This window comes from Pinus tabuliformis, chromosome 7 (assembly GCF_031772625.1).
Source record: "Pinus tabuliformis cultivar Carrire ecotype Pingquan chromosome 7, CPIR1, whole genome shotgun sequence".
NCBI lineage: Eukaryota > Viridiplantae > Streptophyta > Pinopsida > Pinales > Pinaceae > Pinus > Pinus tabuliformis.
The window spans coordinates 1,705,897,496-1,705,922,297 of NC_142293.1; the positions used below are offsets into that span (position 1 = coordinate 1,705,897,496).

The following is a 24,802-nucleotide window of genomic DNA, read 5'->3' on the forward strand; positions in this document are numbered from 1 at the left end:
GGGGTACTTCCGGACTGTGTCTGAAAGTGTTTCACTGTGATATGCCACTGGATGTCCATGTTGAGTAAGGACTGCCCCAATAGCATAGTCAGAGGCATCTGTCTCGACCTCAAATGGTTGTTGTAGATCTGGTAACGCGAGCACTGGTGCCGTGCAGAGGCGATCCTTCAACTCCCTGAATGACTTCTGTTGAGATTCAGACCAAAAGAATTTTGCTTTCGCCCCGCCCTTGGTGACTTGACTCAAGGGCCAAGAAATATGAGAAAATCCCAACACAAACCTGCGGTAGAAGTTGGCAAGACCTAGAAAGCTGCGGAGCTCTGTTAGAGTGGTTGGAGAGGGCCAATCCCGAATGACTTGGACCTTGGCTGGATCGACATGCACCCCCTGTTCATCAATGATGTATCCCAGATACTGAACCTCGGTCATGCCAAAAGTGCATTTCTCCAAATTGGCACATAGCTTGTGTTGCCGCAGTGTTTGGAGAACCTGTCGGATGTGGTGGAGGTGCTCTTCCCAACTCTGGCTGAAGATCAGAATGTCATCCAAGTATACTACTACAAAGGAGTTGGTGAATGGCCGCAAGATGTCATCCATTAGCCTCATAAAGGTTGCAGGAGCATTCGTCAATCCGAAAGGCATGACCAACCATTCGAAGAGGCCCTCCTTGGATTTGAAGGCAGTCTTCCACACATCTGAGGGTTCAATTGGTACCTGGTGATATCCTGACTTCAGATCGATCTTGCTGAAATATTTCGCCCCCTTTAGTTGGTCTAGGAGGTCATCAATCCGCGGGATCGGGTACCTATTACGGACAGTGATCTTGTTCAGCGCCCGATAGTCAATACAGAGTCTCCACGTCCCATCCTTCTTCTGTACTAACACTATCGGGCTCCCACAGGGCGAAGAACTCGGACGGATGTGACCTTTCTGCAGGAGCTCCTGAATCTGTCTCTTGATTTCATTGTTCTCCAGAACGGAGCGCCGATAAATTGGTCCATTGGGTAGCGGCGCACCTGGGGTCAGATCGATGGAGTGCTTGACTTGACAGTGCAGAGGAACCCCTGCCGGGGAGGTGAAGATGTCTTCGTACTCCTCCACAATCTTGTCCATCTGTAGCTGCCGTGCAGAGGAACCCCGTTTGGAGGCCGCGGCCACTGTCTTCTTCTTCCCTTGAGGGCGTATCATCAGGAAAACAAATTTCCTGGTTTTGGAAATGATCTTACTGCATTGTTTTGCAGTAATCAAAGAGATGGCGGCAGGTGGTGCTACCTCTGGTATCCTGAACAACTTATTTCCCAATGTAATAATAACAGCACGGGGCCTTGATTCATATACAGCATGTCACTTCCACAAGTATGGTTGTCCTAGTAATACATCACAAACTTCAAGGGGAGCAATGTCACACAATACCTCATCCGTGAAGGGCTTGATGTTGTATGGAAGGCGACACTGCTGGCTTACGCGAAGATCTCGCCCTTGGTGAAGCCACCCAATGGTGTATGGTTGTGGATGTGCTGTGGTCGGTAAGCCCAACCGCTTCACGACCTCTGCCGAAATGAGGTTCTTTTGACTCCCGCTATCAACAATGAACTGTATCGGGGAGCCCCTTACCCACATCTGGGAGTGGAAGAGACGCTCCTCCTCCTCTGGATCTTCGGGTTCATTTTTCTGGATCTTTGCGGTAGCAACAGTGGCGCTGGGATCCGCATCAATGATCTGCTTCCCTTTTTCATACCCCTTATCGGGTTCTGACTCAGAGTCGGAACATGCATCTGATTCTGAAACCTTTAGCTCAGCCACCACTGACTGCTTGGCCCGACACTCACTTGTGTTGTGAGTGGAGCTCTTATGGAACTCGCACCATTTTCCAGTGTCCTTTCTCGGCTTCGCGGCGTTGCTCTTTGCTTGCAGCTTCGGCTGGTTGTCTTGGGCTGTCCCGCCTTGGCTTTGTCCTTTGTTCTGTGGTTTAGGGGCACCTTTCCCCTGCTTTGGATTCGCAGATCCAAAGTCTCGCTTCTTTTGTTTAAACTTCTGCTCGACCTTGACGGCATACCGGTATGCTGCGCCGAGCGAGGGGATGTTTAAGAACTGTATTTCTTCCTGGATGTACTTGTGCAGGCAGCCACGGTATTTGAGTATCAAATGTTGCTCTGAATCCTTGATACCCAACTTTGTGCGAAGGGTATGGAAAAGATTGGTGAACTCCGGCACGTCTTGGTCCCTTCCCTGCCGCAGCGTGGTCCACTTTATGTATTCATCCTCATAGCTTCCGACAGGGTAGTACTGCTCCTTGATGGCATCCCGGAACGAATCCCAGGTGGGTGCGGCTGAAAATAGTGAGCCAGTACTTTCATCCTTCTGCTCGCAGTAGGTTTCCCACCAGTCCTTGACGTGGGGGGCTGCTTTGAGAAGAGCAAAAACAATCTTTTCCCGACTCGAAAATTCATGAACAGAAAAATAACCCTCTAGCAGATTTAACCATTTATCTACGGCATCGGCGTCTATCTGACCCTCGAATATGGGGATTTCAAAATTAACTTGTACCTTAAAGGGTGTGGCGTTTCCAGAGGAGCTACTGGAAGCCGATGCGCCGCTTCTGGGTAGCCGCTGAAGGATCTGCGCAAAGCTGTCCATCATCGCGTTCCGTTGTCGCTCGAGCGCTTCTTCGAGCAAGATTTTGATGGGATCTCCTGCCCCCTCGTCTTTCTTCTCGTCCGCCATGGGAGGCCGTCGGGATTTGCGAGGCTGGTCTTGCAAAGGTTCAACCAGTTCAAGCCCTAACTCCTTATATCCCGACCTTGTTGGGGACATGCAAAGAAAAACAGAGAAAAAGCAGACCGCTCTGATACCACTGATCCGGATTTAAACAGGAACGCAACAAATTACAGAGATAACCATATACACAAAGATGCAGCGGAAATAATACTTCATTTCATTAATGGAAAATACTGAAATATGCTTACAAACAGAAATGGCAATAAACTAGCTAGGGCGATGGTAGCTTATCTCTGAGAAGAGATGTGATGGCTACATGCCTCTGAACTGTGTTACAATGAGGCTCGAAGGCCTATTTATTGTTGAGAAACAATGGAAAACCCTTAACATTCCAAAACCTAACCCTAGGAGATGAAACGCCAAACTGTGGGCCCCGTTTGGGTAAATTGGTACATCAACTTCCCGGGGTCGTAACTTTGGCATACGATCTCCGTTTGACGCGTACAATAGCTCGTTAGAAAGATCTATCCGAGCACTACCACTTTGGGAAAGGCAACATGGTCCATGGACCCATGTTGCCCCAGATTTCCCAAAAAAACGTCGTTTAGGGCCTCAAAACGGCTCCGGAAGTTCAGGACCCGAAAAACTGCTAAAAATAGTAAGTTGTGCTACAATTAAGGAAACTGAAAATGCTGAGAAAGACAATGGTGGGGGTCCAGGTGGACTTGGCAGGTGGCCACCAATATCCACCTGGATCATTCCTCCCCCCTTAGGAAGCAATGGTCCCCATTGCGTTGAGCTCCTCCATGAGATGAGGAAACTTCTGCTGAACTTGTTCCCTGGTGAGCCACTTGCCCTGCTGAAGGAGTTGGCCCGCTTTGACAACTCGATACAGTTGGATATTCTGTTGGCGAGTGTTCTTGATCTGTGTGTCCATGATCCGATCAGTTGCAGCTTGTTCCATGCAATCTGGATTTAATTCTGTGGGTTTGAGCTGTTCTGCAATGTCGGATGTGTCTAGCAATGGTGGAAAGTATGGCCGAAGGCGGTCCACATTAAATACTGGGTGCAGGCCAAGGAATGGGGGAATGCTGAGCTCAAATGCATTGTCTCCCATAGCCTTAGTAATGGTGTAAGGACCATATCGGAGTGGTCTCAATTTCCGATAGGCTCCAGTAAGGCGTTCCTTTTGCAAATGCAACCAGACTTTGTCGCCCACCTGAAACTTGTGTGGCACCCGATGTTGATCATGTCGCTGCTTGTACTTGGCATTTGATTTCTCAAGAATGTCATGGACCTGCTGGCGAATATGTTGGATTCGCTCAATGAAGCTGGTGGCCTTATCTGTTTCGGACTGGACATGAGCTGAATTCATGTGAGTAGCTGCAAGTGGCATGGCCACATCAATGGGGCATAGTGGCTGGAATCCCAAACCCACCTGAAAAGGGCTATGGCCAGTGGAGCTGTGAAGAGCTCGGTTGTAGCTGTGCTGAACGTAGGGGAGGCTCTCGTCCCATGTGCGTGGATGCTTTGAGTTATACATGCGCAGAATGTGCACAATCATCCTATTGACAACCTCTGTCTGGCCATCAGTTTGAGGATGGAAGGCTGTGGACTTCGTGAGTTTGGTGTCCAGCATTGACCAGAGACTGGACCAAAAGGTGCTGAGAAACCGACTGTCCCGATCTGAGATGATAGACTGTGGGATCCCAAAGTGCACCCACACTCGTTCAAAGAAGAGTTTAGCAGTGGCTTCTGCTGTGATATTCTTCTTGCAGGCCATCATAATGGCCATCTTTGAGAACCTGTCGACGACCACAAAAACACAGTCATTTCCATGCTTAGTGGAAGGAAGGCCTGACATGTAATCCATGGAGATGGATTCCCAAGGTCGACTAGGGGTAGGCAACGGGGTATAGAGGCCTTGCTTCTTAATGGTCGGTTTGGCAATGGCACAGGCAGTACATGATCGGATGTATTTCCCAACATCCTGTCGAAGATTCGGCCAATAGAAATAGTTTTGCAGTACTGCCACTGTTTTCTCGACCCCGAAATGCCCAGCAGCCCGACTGTAGTGTGCTTCCCAAATCATCTTGGCACGCTCGCTTGAAGGAACACAAAGGTGACCGAGGTGGCATAATAGGGCATCCTGGAGGTGAAAATCTGCAACCTGCCGACCCTCCAAGAGTGTCTGGTATGTGTGGCCGAATTCTGGGTCGCTTTTGTAGAGAAGTGGCCAATCAGAAGTCTCGTGCCCGCAAGAGTTGAGCACGGTGGTTAGCGCCATGATCGGTGGTCGACTGAGGCAATCTGCAACATTATTGGTGCTGCCCTTTTTATACTTGATATTCAAGTGAAACTGTTGCAGGTATGTAGACCACTTCTGATGGCGATCATTCTGCAATTTCCCTTGGGTCTGTATGAACTGCAGAGGTCGGTGGTCTGTGTGGATGACCGTTTCCTTCCCCAAAATGTAATGCTTCCATTGTCGGCAGGCCTGTACAATGGAATACATCTCTTTATCATAAGTGGGGTACTTCCGGACTGTGTCTGAAAGTGTTTCACTGTGATATGCCACTGGATGTCCATGTTGAGTAAGGACTGCCCCAATAGCATAGTCAGAGGCATCTGTCTCGACCTCAAATGGTTGTTGTAAATCTGGTAACGCGAGCACTGGTGCCGTGCAGAGGCGATCCTTCAACTCCCTGAATGACTTCTGTTGAGATTCAGACCAAAAGAATTTTGCTTTCGCCCCGCCCTTGGTGACTTGACTCAAGGGCCAAGAAATATGAGAAAATCCCAACACAAACCTGCGGTAGAAGTTGGCAAGACCTAGAAAGCTGCGGAGCTCTGTTAGAGTGGTTGGAGAGGGCCAATCCCGAATGACTTGGACCTTGGCTGGATCGACATGCACCCCCTGTTCATCAATGATGTATCCCAGATACTGAACCTCGGTCATGCCAAAAGTGCATTTCTCCAAATTGGCACATAGCTTGTGTTGCCGCAGTGTTTGGAGAACCTGTCGGATGTGGTGGAGGTGCTCTTCCCAACTCTGGCTGAAGATCAGAATGTCATCCAAGTATACTACTACAAAGGAGTTGGTGAATGGCCGCAAGATGTCATCCATTAGCCTCATAAAGGTTGCAGGAGCATTCGTCAATCCGAAGGGCATGACCAACCATTCGAAGAGGCCCTCCTTGGATTTGAAGGCAGTCTTCCACACATCTGAGGGTTCAATTGGTACCTGGTGATATCCTGACTTCAGATCGATCTTGCTGAAATATTTCGCCCCCTTTAGTTGGTCTAGGAGGTCATCAATCCGCGGGATCGGGTACCTATTACGGACAGTGATCTTGTTCAGCGCCCGATAGTCAATACAGAGTCTCCACGTCCCATCCTTCTTCTGTACTAACACTATCGGGCTCCCACAGGGCGAAGAACTCGGACGGATGTGACCTTTCTGCAGGAGCTCCTGAATCTGTCTCTTGATTTCATTGTTCTCCAGAACGGAGCGCCGATAAATTGGTCCATTGGGTAGCGGCGCACCTGGGGTCAGATCGATGGAGTGCTTGACTTGACAGTGCAGAGGAACCCCTGCCGGGGAGGTGAAGATGTCTTCGTACTCCTCCACAATCTTGTCCATCTGTAGCTGCCGTGCAGAGGACCCCGTTTGGAGGCCGCGGCCACTGTCTTCTTCTTCCCTTGAGGGCGTATCATCAGGAAAACAAATTTCCTGGTTTTGGAAATGATCTTACTGCATTGTTTTGCAGTAATCAAAGAGATGGCGGCAGGTGGTGCTACCTCTGGTATCCTGAACAACTTATTTCCCAATGTAATAATAACAGCACGGGGCCTTGATTCATATACAGCATGTCGCTTCCACAAGTATGGTTGTCCTAGTAATACATCACAAACTTCAAGGGGAGCAATGTCACACAATACCTCATCCGTGAAGGGCTTGATGTTGTATGGAAGGCGACACTGCTGGCTCACGCGAAGATCTCGCCCTTGGTGAAGCCACCCAATGGTGTATGGTTGTGGATGTGCTGTGGTCGGTAAGCCCAACCGCTTCACGACCTCTGCCGAAATGAGGTTCTTTTGACTCCCGCTATCAACAATGAACTGTATCGGGGAGCCCCTTACCCACATCTGGGAGTGGAAGAGACGCTCCTCCTCCTCTGGATCTTCGGGTTCATTTTTCTGGATCTTTGCGGTAGCAACAGTGGCGCTGGGATCCGCATCAATGATCTGCTTCCCTTTTTCATACCCCTTATCGGGTTCTGACTCAGAGTCGGAACATGCATCTGATTCTGAAACCTTTAGCTCAGCCACCACTGACTGCTTGGCCCGACACTCACTTGTGTTGTGAGTGGAGCTCTTATGGAACTCGCACCATTTTCCAGTGTCCTTTCTCGGCTTCGCGGCGTTGCTCTTTGCTTGCAGCTTCGGCTGGTTGTCTTGGGCTGTCCCGCCTTGGCTTTGTCCTTTGTTCTGTGGTTTAGGGGCACCTTTCCCCTGCTTTGGATTCGCAGATCCAAAGTCTCGCTTCTTTTGTTTAAACTTCTGCTCGACCTTGACGGCATACCGGTATGCTGCGCCAAGCGAGGGGATGTTTAAGAACTGTATTTCTTCCTGGATGTACTTGTGCAGGCAGCCACGGTATTTGAGTATCAAATGTTGCTCTGAATCCTTGATACCCAACTTTGTGCGAAGGGTATGGAAAAGATTGGTGAACTCCGGCACGTCTTGGTCCCTTCCCTGCCGCAGCGTGGTCCACTTTATGTATTCATCCTCATAGCTTCCGACAGGGTAGTACTGCTCCTTGATGGCATCCCGGAACGAATCCCAGGTGGGTGCGGCTGAAAATAGTGAGCCAGTACTTTCATCCTTCTGCTCGCAGTAGGTTTCCCACCAGTCCTTGGCGTGGGGGGCTGCTTTGAGAAGAGCAAAAACAATCTTTTCCCGACTCGAAAATTCATGAACAGAAAAATAACCCTCTAGCAGATTTAACCATTTATCTACGGCATCGGCGTCTATCTGACCCTCGAATATGGGGATTTCAAAATTAACTTGTACCTTAAAGGGTGTGGCGTTTCCAGAGGAGCTACTGGAAGCCGATGCGCCGCTTCTGGGTAGCCGCTGAAGGATCTGCGCAAAGCTGTCCATCATCGCGTTCCGTTGTCGCTCGAGCGCTTCTTCGAGCAAGATTTTGATGGGATCTCCTGCCCCCTCGTCTTTCTTCTCGTCCGCCATGGGAGGCCGTCGGGATTTGCGAGGCTGGTCTTGCAAAGGTTCAACCAGTTCAAGCCCTAACTCCTTATATCCCGACCTTGTTGGGGACATGCAAAGAAAAACAGAGAAAAAGCAGACCGCTCTGATACCACTGATCCGGATTTAAACAGGAACGCAACAAATTACAGAGATAACCATATACACAAAGATGCAGCGGAAATAATACTTCATTTCATTAATGGAAAATACTGAAATATGCTTACAAACAGAAATGGCAATAAACTAGCTAGGGCGATGGTAGCTTATCTCTGAGAAGAGATGTGATGGCTACATGCCTCTGAACTGTGTTACAATGAGGCTCGAAGGCCTATTTATTGTTGAGAAACAATGGACAACCCTTAACATTCCAAAACCTAACCCTAGGAGATGAAACGCCAAACTGTGGGCCCCGTTTGGGTAAATTGGTACATCAACTTCCCGGGGTCGTAACTTTGGCATACGATCTCCGTTTGACGCGTACAATAGCTCGTTAGAAAGATCTATCCGAGCACTACCACTTTGGGAAGGGCAACATCGGTCCATGGACCCATGTTGCCCCCAGATTTCCCAAAAAAACGTCGTTTAGGGCCTCAAAACGGCTCCGGAAGTTCAGGACCCGAAAAACTGCTAAAAATAGTAAGTTGTGCTACAATTAAGGAAACTGAAAATGCTGAGAAAGACAATGGTGGGGGTCCAGGTGGACTTGGCAGGTGGCCACCAATATCCACCTGGATCAAGGACAATGAAAAATTTGTTACCTGCGCTAAAAATGGAATTTTTAATTATTAATTAATTACTACTAATTTAATTGTAATTATGTTATTAAACTTAATTAATTACAAATTAATTATCACATAATTAAAATAAAATTTTAATTAAAAATTAAACTAAAATTTTAATTAAAAATTAAAATAAAATTTTAATTAAAAATTAAACTAATTAGAAAGTTAATTACTTTTAATTATATTATAATTAAATTATAATATTACATTATAATTAAATTATAATATTACATTATAATTTATATATATATATATATATATATATTTCACACCATATAAATCAAAACTTCAAACAAATATCATAATACATGCTAGGGGAGTTAATGGAGGACGGTGAGATGGAGTAAGGTGGAGTGATAAGGAGGCGAGGTGGAGTATGAAGGAGGTATAAGGTGATGTAAGCGTGAGGTGATAAGGAGAACGAGAGTCATAATGAGTTAAAATAGATTTTATATTAAAACCAAATAAGCACGAAATAAAACCAATCAACGATCATAATTTTGTAATATCACAGCTTTTATTATGAGCACAAAAACTATGATACGAATGTTGTGATATTGCGACATCAAAGTTTTTATATCAGATCGAGATTTTTATTTCGAGCTTTTGGAAAGAAGGAGGTGATGTGAAGTGGGGCCACATGGAATTAAAAATTCTACAAAATGAACAACAACCACTTTGCAATATTGAGATTTCGGGTTTGGAAAATTGTTTTAAAATAAGAAATTGGAATAATTTTTTTTTTTCTATTTAAGACTAACCTAAGTACCCACGGGGGATTTGAACCGGTGACCTATCGCAAGGAGTGCCTTAACAGCGCACCCATTCACCATCAATCCAAAGCCCCGTGGGCAGAAATTGGAATAAATTACATGAGATCCCGAAAACATGTTTTTTAACCGTTCTACAATTTGGTTGGGTCATTTTGTAGGACCGTTAGTGAAAAATGAAAAATTAGTAAAAATCAACTAAGAGTTAATATTTACAATGAATGACTATTTTAATTGCAAAAACTGAAATATTGTACATTTTATACATTTTTTAAACCCTGATGACAAAAATGATCAAACTTCAAAGGAGTGTGATTTACAAACCGATTGACCAAATGAGGCGAAATAAGTATCGACAGAAAGCTTGCTAAAAAGCGTATTCAATGAAATATTCAAAATAAAAATCCAACGAAAATGAAAAAATGGCAAAATTGTAGGACAATAAACTTAATAATAATCATAAAAGGTGTTTTAGCCAAAAATTAATGGAAAAGGTCCCCATTATTTAAAGTAAATGAATGAAAGTTGAGTGGTGTTGGGTTTTCCATACAACAATGACGACACACTGGGAAGAACTAGTTATCTCTAGTTAAAGATAATGAACTTTAATTTACCTAAAGGTTAAAAATAATGGAGATCATGAAACTGTCTAATAGTAAAACATTTCCATGGGTTCCACATAAATAATTTAAGGAATATGAGTTTGTAAAGATAAGTACTCAAAGAATATTTGAGTAAAAGTCATGAATCCAAATTTGAGAAAAATTATTTTAAAATTACCTCGTATGAGAAATAGAAGAAGGTACAAACATGAGTTTTTTATAAAGCATATATCCATTGTTATGAATGGTATATAACATCTCTTCGCTGCCAACAATCTTGAACAGTACCCCGCCGAAGTTGTCTTTTATACCATACAAGCCTAGCCCCGCTACCAGCGAGTGTCCATAGCCCCAACGAGTTTACTTGTATTTCCCATGCTTCCTCTTTTAATCACCCTTTTGATAAGCACATTTTGCAAGCTTTTAGTTTATGATGTACTTGAGTGAAAGAGGTGGGATGGTAGTAGAGACTTATGTTTAATGGACATAATACTTTTATAGTGTTGACTCCAAATTATTTCCCCGCGACTATCAATCAGAGGTTTTTTATAAAGTGGAGGGGTGGGAGGGATCCATTGAGTTAAACTCAAATCAGTTCTTTCCTTGAAAAAGTAAACTATATCACTTAGTAAGGATGTATGTTCCTCCATGAAAAATATTTAAAGCAAGATGGTTTTATGGTTCCATAAAGATATGTCTTTAATGATAAATGAAATTCATTGAAATAGATAGAGTAAAGATTTCCATGTATGCCAACCACTGTTGGGTGAAAAAAAAGGCCTTTCACATAAATCATGGCAGAGTCACCAAAATCAAAACAAAACCGAAAGCAAAAGGAAAAGAATTCCAAAAAGAAATTAGTGAACAAAAATAAAAAAAATGAAGAAAGCAAAAGGTGAAAGAAAAAATCCAAATTTAAAAGATAAACTCCAACAAGACTACTTATATGAAAGTCTCAACAAAAGAAGTAAAATAAGATAATCATGTGAACATTGCTTCTTATGTTGAGATTTAAATTTTTTATCTTGTAGAGTTATAAGAAATGAGGCTCTCAAAATGTAGAGGGTGAATAGCAGTGATGATAGATAATATGTTAAATGAGAAGTTTCTGTCTGCTGCAAATTTTCTTGTTTCAAAGAAAAACCTGCATAAAAGCATCTTAACCATTTTCTGACAAAAGTAATGCTCAAGAAATAGACTAAAGGTTCAGAAACTCCCTAGTTTAGTTGATTTGATGAGGATCATTACTACTTCTCCCAAGAACTTCAAATCAAACCAAACAAAGGAGAATGAACTCCAAATCTGATCTAGTAGAGGCATGAAAAAGAATCATGAAGACCTGCAAAACAAAGTTTTATATCAGCAAAAACTAAAAATAAAACTGAAAACAAAAGTAAGAAAATGAATAAAAGTGGGTGTATGAAACTTACCATTGGAGAATTTCATTTAATCTTACCTGAGAGATATCATCTTCTCCGATAAAAGATAACTTCTTATTTTAATTAGAATTAAAAGTATGAAGGAGTTGAATCCTTTTGAAATTTCATTAACCCAAAATCACTATTTATTAAATCTATACTAAAGCAAGCAGTAAACTAGAAGAAAATAATGTTTCATGTTCAAGGAATCAGAAATAAACCAAATCCACAGAAATGAGAATGAAATGATGTTTCTTTATGAATTGCAATGAGGATTGTTCTCATAATATTACAAGTTTCATATCTACTCCATGATTTTCATAAATTGTCCAGAATCAAGACTGAATCCAAAACAATGTAATACAACGTGTAGATGGAGGGGCCTTGACTTTTGTATGCTAAATATAGAATGATGTATCAAAACTCAAATATAAGAGAAATCAAGAATGATTTAACCATGTTTCAATATCTTTACCTATTCCAAATTTCTTATCAATTGTTGCATTACCTTAGTGGTTGCTCAAGAGTGCCTTCAAAAGAAAATGAAGATGCTCACTAAAAGATGATTGAGATGACAAAATGTGCATCAAATAATGAGTCAAAGGCAAAAACATAAATGAACCGCAGGTGATGAAATTTTCCATTAACCAAGTAGATTTCCGAGAAGAGTAAAATATTGTCGATGTGCATACATCATGAAGAATGTATATCCCTATAGTCAGAAGGTTATCCTGATGAATGAATACTTGGATTTGTTGAAATTATGATTAAAATACATCCAAGCTCTCAAATAGGCTCTAAGTCCCTTTGGAAAAACAAATGTGACTAAAGGGAAAATAATATGAATGAGTGTGATGTCGTGATTCTACTCAATTTGGCAATTGTAAGATTCAAAACAGGCATAGATAAAATCACAGATAAGATCATTTGCTGCAAGCGTTTTATGCAAAAATTTCCTTGGTTTGTAGCAAATTAGATTAATAATGAGTATAAGCATTTCATTCTAGCTGCATCGATGAGAGACAGAACATGATTATTTACTCATATTGCTAAATGAAAAACATGAATTCCTGAGTTTCTACACACATGAGCGTCATCGGAGAAAAATATCAGAGAAATCTTATGGTTGTATTTTTGAAACACACAATATTCTCATCTTTTGATATCCCTTTTAACGTAACGACTAAAAATTATAAGTGGGAAGGAATATCAGAGGTCCTTTATCAGAGTTTTAATATCGGGGGTGCGAAAGGGTAACAACTGATTGGAAGTTGTGATATGAAAGTTCTGATATGGGAAGTTTATGGAGGATGGGAGGTTCAGGAATATCAGATATCAGCAATCGGAGTATCAAAGATGTATGGATATCGCAATATTGGCAAAGTCATCTATCAGATGATAAGCGGGAAGGAATATAAGAGATCAGCGGATCGAGATATAAGAGATCGATGAAATGAGGTTAACATTGAAAACTTTAATATTTGGAAGCTCTGATAATGCTACAGGGTAGTCCTGTGGGATCAAGCCTTTTAAGTATTATATTAAAAAAATCACTTAGCTCAACTTTGTTTTTTTAACAGAAAACCCATTTAATAATTCTATTAACTATCAGAAGTATTTGATCGAGGAATGATTTTATTAGAACTTTCTTATGAGGAGAGTTACAATATTGTAATGATTCAATATGAATTTTCCAATAATGTATTAAAGGTCTATCAGGGTTTTAATGAATATAAGAAAAATTAAAGAATCCTCAAATTCTGATGAAACAACAAATACTTCCTTGAACATGTTGCAGATTTAAAAATGGTTGTCTTCTTGCTTATCTCGAGTCTCCAAAATCAAGCGAATGAAGACCTGTAAAAGAAACAAAATATAAATAAGAAATAAACTAAAGAAAAGAGAAACTAACAATGGATGAAGATGAACCTGTAAAATGCATACCTGGAAGAATATTGACTGTAAATTTACCTCATGAATCTTCAAATTCCCCCATGTTCAACATCATCTACTTATTTAGTAAAAATTGGCAAGTAATGAGCTTTTCAATTGCATCCACTTCAAATTTACGTTAGAGGGCAAGAGTGGTGAATCAAAACAATTCCTTGAAAACTTCTTCATAGATGATTTTATCACAAAAACATTTTTTAAACCATATGATGAAGTTTTACAAAAGTAATGCAATCAAGTGCATCACAAGTGTATATGATTCGACTATGATATGTTTTAATCCACTTTGCTAGGAAATGATAGGGGAATGCCAAGGAAAAAATTGGACTCATTACTTGTTTATTAAAAATCTACAGTAATCCCCCGATCGGGGTGCGAGCTATCAGATGGATCCATTAAGATTGCCTTTATGATGAGTACGTAGAGGAATGATGCCACCACCCCCCACATGCTTGAGGCGATGGGTGCGGTGGCCTTTGGCATGTTTAATATAACCATCACGAAGAAAGGTGGCAAAGACATTTTGATAAGTTTTCATGTCATTGTGAAGGATAAAAGTAAGGGGATAGAAGGTGTAGAGGTCTCGGAGGCGAGAGTGGACCAACGGATTTAGAAGCGACAAAGGTCCCATCGGCTCCAAATGCTAGGTACCAGGTATGTAACTTGGTTCTTCTTTCCTTCCATCATGCTTCCCTATGTCTGGTTTGATAATTGGGATATGTATGGTGGAAATTGGCTGGTGGGCAGGAATAAGACGGGATGGGGGAAGTGCATGACATCAAGAGTCCGTTGGAAGAACCCCAACTTCAATGGCACCTCCCTAGTGTCAATCCGCTATGGGATTTTCCTCTCACATGGGGCTAATCTGGCTTGGGGGAAAGGGTGTCAGCCCGGAGGTATGCTTCTGTCTAACTTGTCTTTTAAACTAGGGGGTCGGGGGTTGGGATGTTGTCAATGTTTGTGATACTATCATCGCATGTCATACTTTCTTCATTGAGGTTGTTGTGGAGGTTTTGAAAGGTTAGCTCCTGAAGGTAGGCACCCATCAGTTGAGTCGAAAATGTTGTGGGGTTGTTTTCGAGGGGAAGGGTCATCTAGGGTCTGGGATTGGGAATGAATCTGGCACTAGACATACCAGTTTTGGATCGTTCAGTGGAATTTGGGTGGAAAACGAAGTTTTGGATGGTTGTTTCTTGGGGCTAGATGCTCAAAGCTCGTGTTGCAATGTCGGTAAGGGTACTGCTGAGACGGTGCTGAGTCACTTGGGTTGGGGGACTAGTCATACAAATGTTGGCAGTGGAGGCGAGGGGCTTGGCATTAGTGGGCTTGGTCACCCTACTATAGGGTCTGTGGTTGGCTAGTTGTTGGGGCCTCGTACCCAAGGTTGGGGTCGAAGCATCTGCAAGGCAATGGTTATGGTGAGGCATTAGTTGGGGCAAAGAAACCTGTACCAGGGTGCGGGTAATGGGTATGATTGGTATGGGATGCTTAAATTCTATCGTTATGTAATTGGACCAGGGGTGGTAGATTTTGTGGAATAGCAGAGCTTGCAGGAAACAGAAAAACAAAATATAATGTTTTGGAAATTCTGGTGTTTTGTTTCCATATTAGGTCCTCAACACGGTAAGCAGTCTCGGGCGCGAAGAGCATCGAGGCTAGTCTCCCCATTTCCACAAGATTTGGTAGGCAGGCACCGAGATGGTGTGGCAATGGGCAGAATGACGAAAGGTAAGGGTCGAGGCAAGAGACCTCAGGTGGCTGAGGCGGAGGAGGAACCAAGCTCCTCAGGCAAGCGACGTGGTAGAAAGCCAGTGGCTAACCTGATAAATGAAGTGGCCACAACATACAAGGAAGGCACCAACGACGAGATCAGAAGGTTGATAGAAGAATGGGAGGAGGAATTAAACTGACAAGCGAGCACGAATGAAGTTGAAATGGAGGATTGGAGACTCCTAGTTCTGGATCTTGGTCACACTAGAGGGCGAGTGACTCAATTTAAATAGACCCTGTATCTATACTGGTTGATGAAAAGTCTCTTGGGCAAGGCCATGGAGAAAATCTTGGTGAGCATGGTGACTGCTGTTCAAGATTTCCCAAATTATAAACAGGATTTTCAGAAGCTGCAATTTCAAATGCAAAAACAAGAAGGATGCCTTGGCCGCATGGAGAGACACTTCCCTTGTCTGCTTTCGTAGATAGAGCTGCTAGGCTCCAGTGCTAAAGATTTGACCCTAGTTGCATTTTCCTCCACCAAGAAGGATGAATAGAATGCTTGCTTTTAGTTATTTTTTATTAGTCTTTATGTGGATAGCTTTTAATTTCTAGTTTACAGTCATATATATGTATAGGCAAATAGAGTATGTATGTGGACATGATAATCAAACTTATATAGCTTGGATAGATAGACTCAGTATTTTTTTTCTACTGGATGGTTTATCATGCGGTTAAACTAAGAGAACTAAATCTGTATGCAAAATGTACATATTTATAGAGAACTAAATCAATTGGATCATAGAAATATGGATGGATTTCCATTAATGATTGGAAGAGATTCAAAAGAGAGGATAATATGCGAGATTGTGGAAATGAACTTTTAGATACAATGGCCTGCAAAAATTTGTCAGTCTTATGTGCATACGTTAAATTATTAATAATATTTTGTGTATGAAAACGTTCTGTTAGGTCCCTATACTACTAGTGTAACCCATTATTGTTATTAGTGCAACCCCCTTATTATATTTTTGTGTCCATGTAGTCCCCATATTTTTATTATTGTGCCCCATAAAATCTCACTATTGTTATTGTTGTGCAGTTACATTATTATTGTTATGTCGGCTATGATTTTATTATGACCCCTTAGACTCCTATATATAGAAAGGAGGTCTTTTCATTTGTATCATCTAAGAATTTTTCATTTGTGTAATGTAAAGGAGGTTTCCACCTCGAAGTGGCTTATTTCTAAGGCGTTGATCTATCTTTTCTATCTTTATGTGAGTTGGTTTCATAACATTTGGTATCAAAGCTTTGGATTCTAGGGTTTTTGCTGCTCCAAACATGTCATCGTGGAATTTTCTCTATATCTTTTTTTCTGCGAAATTTCAAAAGCTAAAAAAAACCCATTTGAGCCAAAATTGTACTGAAGCTCGCGTCCGAATTTTAGATCTTGACTCACTATATTTTCAGAGATATGTTCTGAGGAAGTTTGGGTTTTTTGCAAGCTCCAGAATTCCATCTCAAATAGGTCATCATGGAGTTTTCTCTATAATTATTCTTATACAAAATTTTAGACTCTGAAATTAAAACCCATTTGAGCAGAAAACTTTTTGAAGCTCGGTCCATAATTTCAGATCTTTTTTCGCTATATTTGTGGAGATATAGTCCAAGAAATTTAAGGTTTCTGCAGGCTCCCGAATTACATCCCAAACAGGTGACCTTGGGAAAATCGTCATAACGTTCTATCTGAGCATCAGATTGCAGTTTCATAAGAAGTTACAGAAAGAGGACATCCTGTAGATTTGTGTGTATCAATTTCAAGGTCGTAGGTCAAAACCATGAAACGTGGTACTTTGTACAAGTTATCTCATCTGAAAAGGCATATGATTAGGTTATCTTGGGAGATTGTGCATAAATATTTCTTGGAGAATCCAATTTCGATCAAACGGGTGGCATTAGAAAGAGGATGCAGAGGGATACCATAGGTCATAATGTCAGAACTTAAAGATCTGAAAGTACAGAGTTACAATTGTTTCAAGATCGAACTCCTAAAATCAAGAAAAAGCGAGATGAGGAAGTTTGATGGCAAGGATTTGGTAAATTGGATACTATAGATGGAGAAATATTTTGATCTACATGGTGTACCACTGTTACAAAAGGTACGTACTGCATCGAATTATTTAGAACTGAATCAATTTTTATGTTATAAAGGGCTTTGTTCTCGTAAACCACTTGTTACGTGGTCAATTGTCATGGAGGAAATGATAGCACATTATGAGGATACAAAGAGCAACACCTTCTTTAGCCAATTGATAAATCTCAAACAAAAGTGTTCAATGGCGGGGCACATTGAGGACTTTCAAAAATCGAATATAAGGGAAAATTATATTCCATAGAAGCAGAGGATTGAGGTCTCCATATGGACTTTAAAGGATAGCATTCAACATGAGGTTTGTCTTTGAGAACCTAATTCGTTGGAGAATCCATTTAGATTGGCAAGAAAAGTGGAAAGCAAAATTATGGCAACAAGGAAGTCTACCCCTCACAACTATAAATATGGAAGTGTTGTTTCTCCTAGCCTTCCACAACCTACAAGGTTGACACCACAACAATTGGAAGAAAAAAGAGCAAAAGGGCTTTGTTACAATTGTGATAACAAATACATTAAAGGTCATAAGTGTGCTGAGAATAAATTATTTTACATTGAGTGTGAAGAGGAGGAAGAAAAGGATCAAGAACCATCAAAATAAGAGGATATACACTAGGAACCAACCCTAGAGAAAGAAGAAATGAATCCGACCATATCTTGTAAATCATTGACAAGAATTACCACTCCTCAAACTCTCAATATAAAAGGACATATCAAGAAGAAAAATGTTCAAGAAGTGAAAGATCACATCGAGCATCAAGAAATGAATCCAGCCATATCTTGTAAAGCATTGGAAATAATTACCACTCATCAAACTCTCAAGATCAATGGACATATCAAGAAGAAAAAGGTTCAAGAAGTGAAAGACCACATTGAGAAAGAAGAAATGAATCCGACCATATCTTGTAATGCATTGGCCGGAATTACCACTCCTCAAACTATGAATATAAGACATATCAAGAATAAAAATGTTCAAGAAGTGAAAGATCACATCGAGCATCAAGAAATGAATCCGACCATATCTTGTAATGTATTGGAAGAAATTACCACTCCTCAAACTCTCAATATAGAAGAACATATCAAGAAGAAAAAGATTCAAGCAGTGAAAAATCACATCGAGCATCAACAACAAGTTCTCCAAATTTTAAAGGATAATGCCACTTTGGTGCAGAATCAAATGAAGCAATAGGCAGATCAACGTCATAGTGACATATGTTTTGATGGAAGCGATTGGGTATTTTTACAACTACATCTCAAGAAAGCTATTTATGAGAAGGAAATGTTGGAAATACTACATGCACTTAAGAAATGGTGACCTTGCCTAATGGGAAGACACTTCAAGGTAAAAATGGATCATGATAATCTTAAATACTTTTTAGAACAAATATTATCTTTAGAAGAACAAAAAAAATGGGTCAGAAATATGTTGGGTTATGACTTTGAAATCATTTTCAAAAAAAGGGAAGCAAAATGTTGTTGCAGATGCACTCTCAAGAAAGGATGAGGATGTGGAAGCATTCTTTTGTGCTATTTCTATTATTCCACCAGATTGGATAAAAAAAGCTAGGGATGAATGGAAGAAGGACGAAGAAGTGTGGCCACTCATTCAAAAGTTGCAGAAGATCCCAGTTCAAACAATATTGCCAAAACTTGACGAGGAAGGAAAAATCATATTGGAACCTGGAGCACTCACAGAAACAAGAACCCGACAGCTATAAAATTAATCAATTTCAGAGTATATCATCAAGTGGAAGAACTTACCCGCTAAATATTCCACATGGGAGGACAAGAATTTTATACAGAAGCATCAAGAATTACTCAAACGTTGAGGACAACACTTTTTGAAGTAGAGGGGCATGTTAGGTCCCTATACTATTAGTGTAACCCCTTATTGTTATTATTGCAACCCCCTTATTATATTTTTGTGTCCATGTAGTCCTCATATTGTTATTATTGTGCCCCACAGAAGCCCACTATTGTTATTACTGCGCAGTTACATTATTATTGTTATGTCGGCTCTGATTGTATTATGACCCCTTAGACTCCTATATATAGAAATGGGGTCTTTTCGTTTGTATCATCTAAGAATTGTTCATTCGTGTAATGTAAAGGAGGTTGCCCCCTCGAAGAGGCTTATTTCTAAGGCGTTGATATATCCTTTTTATCTTTTTGTGAGCTGGTTTCATAACACTTTCCAAATGTATTTCAAATGGGTCTATGAAATATGGATAGAAATCTAATAGATTTGATGGAAGATTATTAATTAAATTAGATTGTTGGTCATATTGGACCAATTTATTTCCAAGTGTTGTTTCATATTGAGAATGCATACTAGAAAGAAAAGTAAGTTGATAATATACAACCATCAAATAGAATTGAAAGATCAAAAGCTCTTGATGGTTATAATTTAGATTTTGTGATTCTTCTTCACATTCTAGCAATACATATTGCGAATTTTCAACACTTAGTTGTTCGATATGCCAGCAAAAGACATCTAAAAACTGAAAAATGTTAACAAAAAAAATCTGAACACAATAAAAATAGATGAAGTACAACTAATAAAATCAAATCATAATTTACATTATTGTTACAACACAACTAGAATAGATTTAAAACAACTTCCTCCTCATAAGCATTAACCGTAAAATAAGAAGGGCCATTGGCATTGACTTGTTGAAGATGAAACAATTCTAAACCACGAACAAGTATAAGATCTTGATGATCGTATGAATTATAAATTGGGATTGATTCTTGAATGCTGAAATCGTGAAGATAATTTTTTGCTTGAGAATGATAATTAATTGGAACAATTTCTGAATTAGAGTGTTTTTCATTTCCACATTTAATTGATCTCTGATCATGAGGATTCAATTGAGAATAAGACAAATCAATATCCTCAATGTCAGAATAATTATCACAAAGAACTTCATGACATTCTTTAGAATTGCCTTCATTCTCATCTGATGTATGAAAACAAGAAGGAATATGGCACACATGTTCATCAATGCTAGAAGAATGATCAATAATTGTTTCTCTATGTTGAGAAAAAACTAATAGGAAATTTATTTATATTAGCCTCTCTGTTTTCTGGAATAACATTAAAGAGGAGAGGGGATAAATTGCTATCAGCAAAAATATCAGGATAGAGGTGAAAATGAGAATCAAAAACAATGAATTTAAAAATATCCATATTTGCAGATTCTTGTGCATTTTCTTCATTGCAAATTTCAGATTTATGATCATTCATTTGTCTACTAATGCTTTCTTGAAGACTGTTTGGCTGCCCTGAATTTGGCATTTGATCAACATGATCAGATTCAGAAATTTGTACAACAAATTGCATATTATTGGAAGTTTGAATTTCTGCTTGTACTTGCTGATCTATAATCTGATTTTCTGAATTTAATGCACAGTGATTTTCAGATTTCAAGGCAGTTTTTTCTCCAAGATTGTTGCTAGTATCTTCTTGCATTTGAATAGTAAAATTTTCCAAGCTTTGTGATTGAGATTCACTAACATGTGAAGGTGCATCCTGATCATTATTAACATTGTAGGAAGTGTGCACTAAATGAAGGAATTGATTGTACATAGTAGAGGCCACTTCATCATTAGTTTGCACCTCCATATTGAAATTCTCAATTATGTTAATAAAATTTGAAGAGGATTGATCAAAGCTTGTAATAATCCCACATGGATTGTGAATGGGAGGAAGAGAGTAAATATATTCAAACCAATCTAATAATTCATCTTCTGAAGGTTTATCTTCAATTTTAAATCTCAAACAATTTAAACAAAATCTAATGGTAAAATCAATAAAAGACTCATTTTCGAACTTTCGTATACCTTCAATTTCATCACATACTTGTTCGTAGTCATAGCCATCAAATTTACAAAGGAAAATTGTGATAAATTGATCCCAATTGTGAATAGAGGCAATTGGAAGAGATTGACACCAACTTCTGGCTTTTCCCAAGAATGTAAGAGTAAAAATCTTGCATAAAATACCTTCATCAATTCCTTGAAAATCAGAATTTGTAAATTTTTTAATAAATTGAAAGGCATGATCAAAAGCAGAAGAATTCCTCTTACCATTAAAATTTACCTGAGACAAGAGTCTTACTACTTCTGGTGGAGTATTCGCATATGCACGTCTAGAAATACAACTCCAAATTGGAAGTTTAAGAGGAGTCATTGTGAAAAATAAAACTTTAGAATATAAAAACTCCAATAGACAATAAGTCTTTAGGCCCTCTTTCTAGCGCCAAAAATGTTGAAGGCTCAAAATTCTCTATCTACAACATTATAAGGGCGACCAATTGGTCCGGACCTTGAAACAACTCCTTTTCCGTTGAAATGGTGGTTATGACTGGTTAAACTAGGTCCAGTTATCTTCTCTCTATCTCCAATGGCTTAAAATATGACTTTCATCTAAAAATAGAGAAGAGACATCAGATAAACCCTCTTGCTGATTAGGTAAGCAAGTGATCCTTAAGCTGATATGGGGATTGGGCAAGCCACAACTAAAATTTTCCTCTTTGGGAAGAGGACTTCTAGAAATGTAGAATTAAATCTAAATGCTAATTAATCCTAAAATGAAAACAAAGGGAAAAGATCCTAAGCCTATCTCAATTAGGCAGATATAGATCTAACCTAACCGAGAGAATAATATTTAAATGATTGAGATTAAAATATATATGGCTTTATAATAAATATCAAGCTAACGAAATAGTTCAATTAACTGATATCATGAATACCAAAACACATTATGTTCAGAGATTTATTAACAGAAATAATTAATCAATAACATTTAGGAAGTAGTTCACAAAATGATGATGATTATTAAATCAATAATTTGAATGATTAAACAATAATATAAGGAAATAGTTCATAAAATATTATTGTTTGTTAAATCAGAATTAAAAGACTGATTTTTGAGTAAATAGTTACTCAGAAATGTAGTTCAGCACATAAGAGCAGAGATAAATAACAACAGATTATTGAGGCAAAATACTCACCTTGACAATAGTGCACAAATATGAATAAAATGACACATTTCTATCATTATAAAATGAAACAAGTATTTAAAACAATAGCATTATAAATACCATGAATCTGTTTCTTTGGCTTTGGTCTCCAATGGTCCTTTACAATGCTTTGAACTTCTGCTGTTAAAACAAGAGTTGTAATAATGCAAGATTCGCCCTTTATACATAATTCATGATGCAAAAGAAAAATCCTCAATAATCCCCCATATCTGAGATTTTCTCTCCTCTCACCTACAACTCTAAATCCTCATTACAATAGTGCTTTTAAAAATTCCAAAATTTCAGAGAAGGGAAACCCCTAATACGTTCTACATTCTACAATCTACTATTTATAATTTTACAAAAAGAATTCTCAATAGGAAAGTTGTTGAAGAGTAGTTTTGCTCAATCAATTTTCATTGGCCCAAAATCATATTTTTCTATTGTTGGAGAATTCTCATTGATTTAAATTTTTTTCTCCTCATCTCTTTAACTGTTTCCCTGCAAAAAATAAATCAAAATTTAATTAAAATCAAAGTACTAATTCTAGACTATAAAACATATCCAATCAAAACTCAATTACATAATTAAATAAAAAGAAATATGAGATTTCTATTGATTCCTGTGAAGATCTAATTGGTCAAGGTGAACATAGACGAATGGATATGCACTCAGTAGAAGCTGTGAGCAAATGAAAATGTAGAAAATTAAACTCAGAAAATTAGTTTTGTTTAAAAATTTGGAGCTTGATCTTCTACTGAATTTTAGACCCATTAAATGATCAAATCTGGTTATGAAACCACTTCAGAAATATTCTCCATGATTTTATCTATCCAACGAGTCGTCGTGAACCACATCTGGCAAAGTAAAGCTTAATTTATGATCTTCCAAAGTTGAAGAATTAAAACTGCCAGAATTCTGAAAAATCTGTTGCCTAGGCTAAAAATGGAATTTTTAATTAAAATTAAATCCTAAATTTAAATTATAATTATTAATTAATTAATACTAATTTAATTATAATTATGTTATTAAACTTAATTAATTACAATTTAATTATCACAAATAATAATTTTTAATTAAAAATTAAAACTAATTAGAAAGTTAATTAAAAATAATTATATTATAATTAAATTATATGAAAATTATGATATTTTTTTTTCTCTGCAAATACTAACTTCTATTAACTGTAAGGCAAAATATTTTTACATAGTATCGAGGCTTGGAAGCACTCGACAGAACAGAACTGCCCCTTTACAGACATAAGCTGGGGAAACCAGTTACAAAGATCAAGAAACCAGATAACAGACATAAAGAGAGACATGTTTTGCCGAGAAGGAGAACTGAGCCAGCACAGAAACACAAAAACATTGCAAACCAGCACATAATGTGTCACCAAATTCCCATCTGGAAGCCAAAAACAGTAGGACATTAGCACTGAACCTTGACCGCGAGCCTGAAACAGTAGCCGAAACAAAAAAGAGGCAGTCCCAAGTGGCGCTACTTCTCCTTTGCCGGGCCATGGTTCTTCTTCTCAGCCAGACCTATATCACCAGTCTTCAGACCTTCATTGCCGCTCAAGTCACTGTCAGGGATTGCCATGGCATGGCCTGCCTCGCCATGAGTCCCGGCCTCAGCCGCAGGTCCTGTATCTTCAAGGGGAGGAAGATTTTTGAGAAATTCCTCCTGTTCAGACTTCTCATTTTTCCAATTCTCCATGCTGTCTTTGTCCGAGGAATGCTCACTGCTTTGGGAAGGATCAGGGGCGATGCAGGCCAAAGGGGAGACTTGGTTTTCCTCTTCCGAAAGAATAATGGTGATGTGAGCAGTGATAAGGGGCCTATGCAAATTACTTTGAAATTTAAAGTGCGTGGTTTGGAAGGCACTGTTCGGAATAGGCTTACGACCAGAACTTATAGAAGGCCCAGCTTCATGGACGGGGGAGGGATTGAAGGGTTCCGGCGCAGTTTCCATGGCATGACCAACTGGGGGATGCAAGCGACTGTCACGACGCCCCCCTGAACGTTGCCTCTTGCCCGAGCGAACCATGATGATAGATAGGAGGTAGGGCGCAAATGGATTATGGACGGGAGAACCAACAGGACAAAGTCGATTGAGGCGAGAGGGATGCCCAACAGAGCTTGCAACCGAAAAAACAATATAATAGAACTTACAGACGACCACAGAACTTGCAGACAACAACACAATGCATGAATCCAGAATAGGGGAGAAATTACCCTTGATAGAGTTGGCTTGGAGCTCGTGGCAGTGAACTAGAATTAGTCCATCACCAACAGCCTCCGCAAACTAGGTTCCGTTGCCGCGCGACTGAGCACAAGGCATGGTGAAAGAGCTATGGAGCGGCATGATTATAACAGTAGGAATGTTGCGTCGATCAACGCAGAGCA

The 24,802-nt window shown here is 39.7% G+C and overlaps 1 pseudogene; it reads right to left on the reverse strand.

The window, feature by feature from the left end:
- Window positions 1-24,443, reverse strand: part of LOC149255144 (2-oxoglutarate and iron-dependent oxygenase domain-containing protein CP2-like) — a 42,757-nt pseudogene extending 18,314 nt beyond the window's left edge.
- Between the last annotated feature and the right edge of the window lie 359 nt (window positions 24,444-24,802).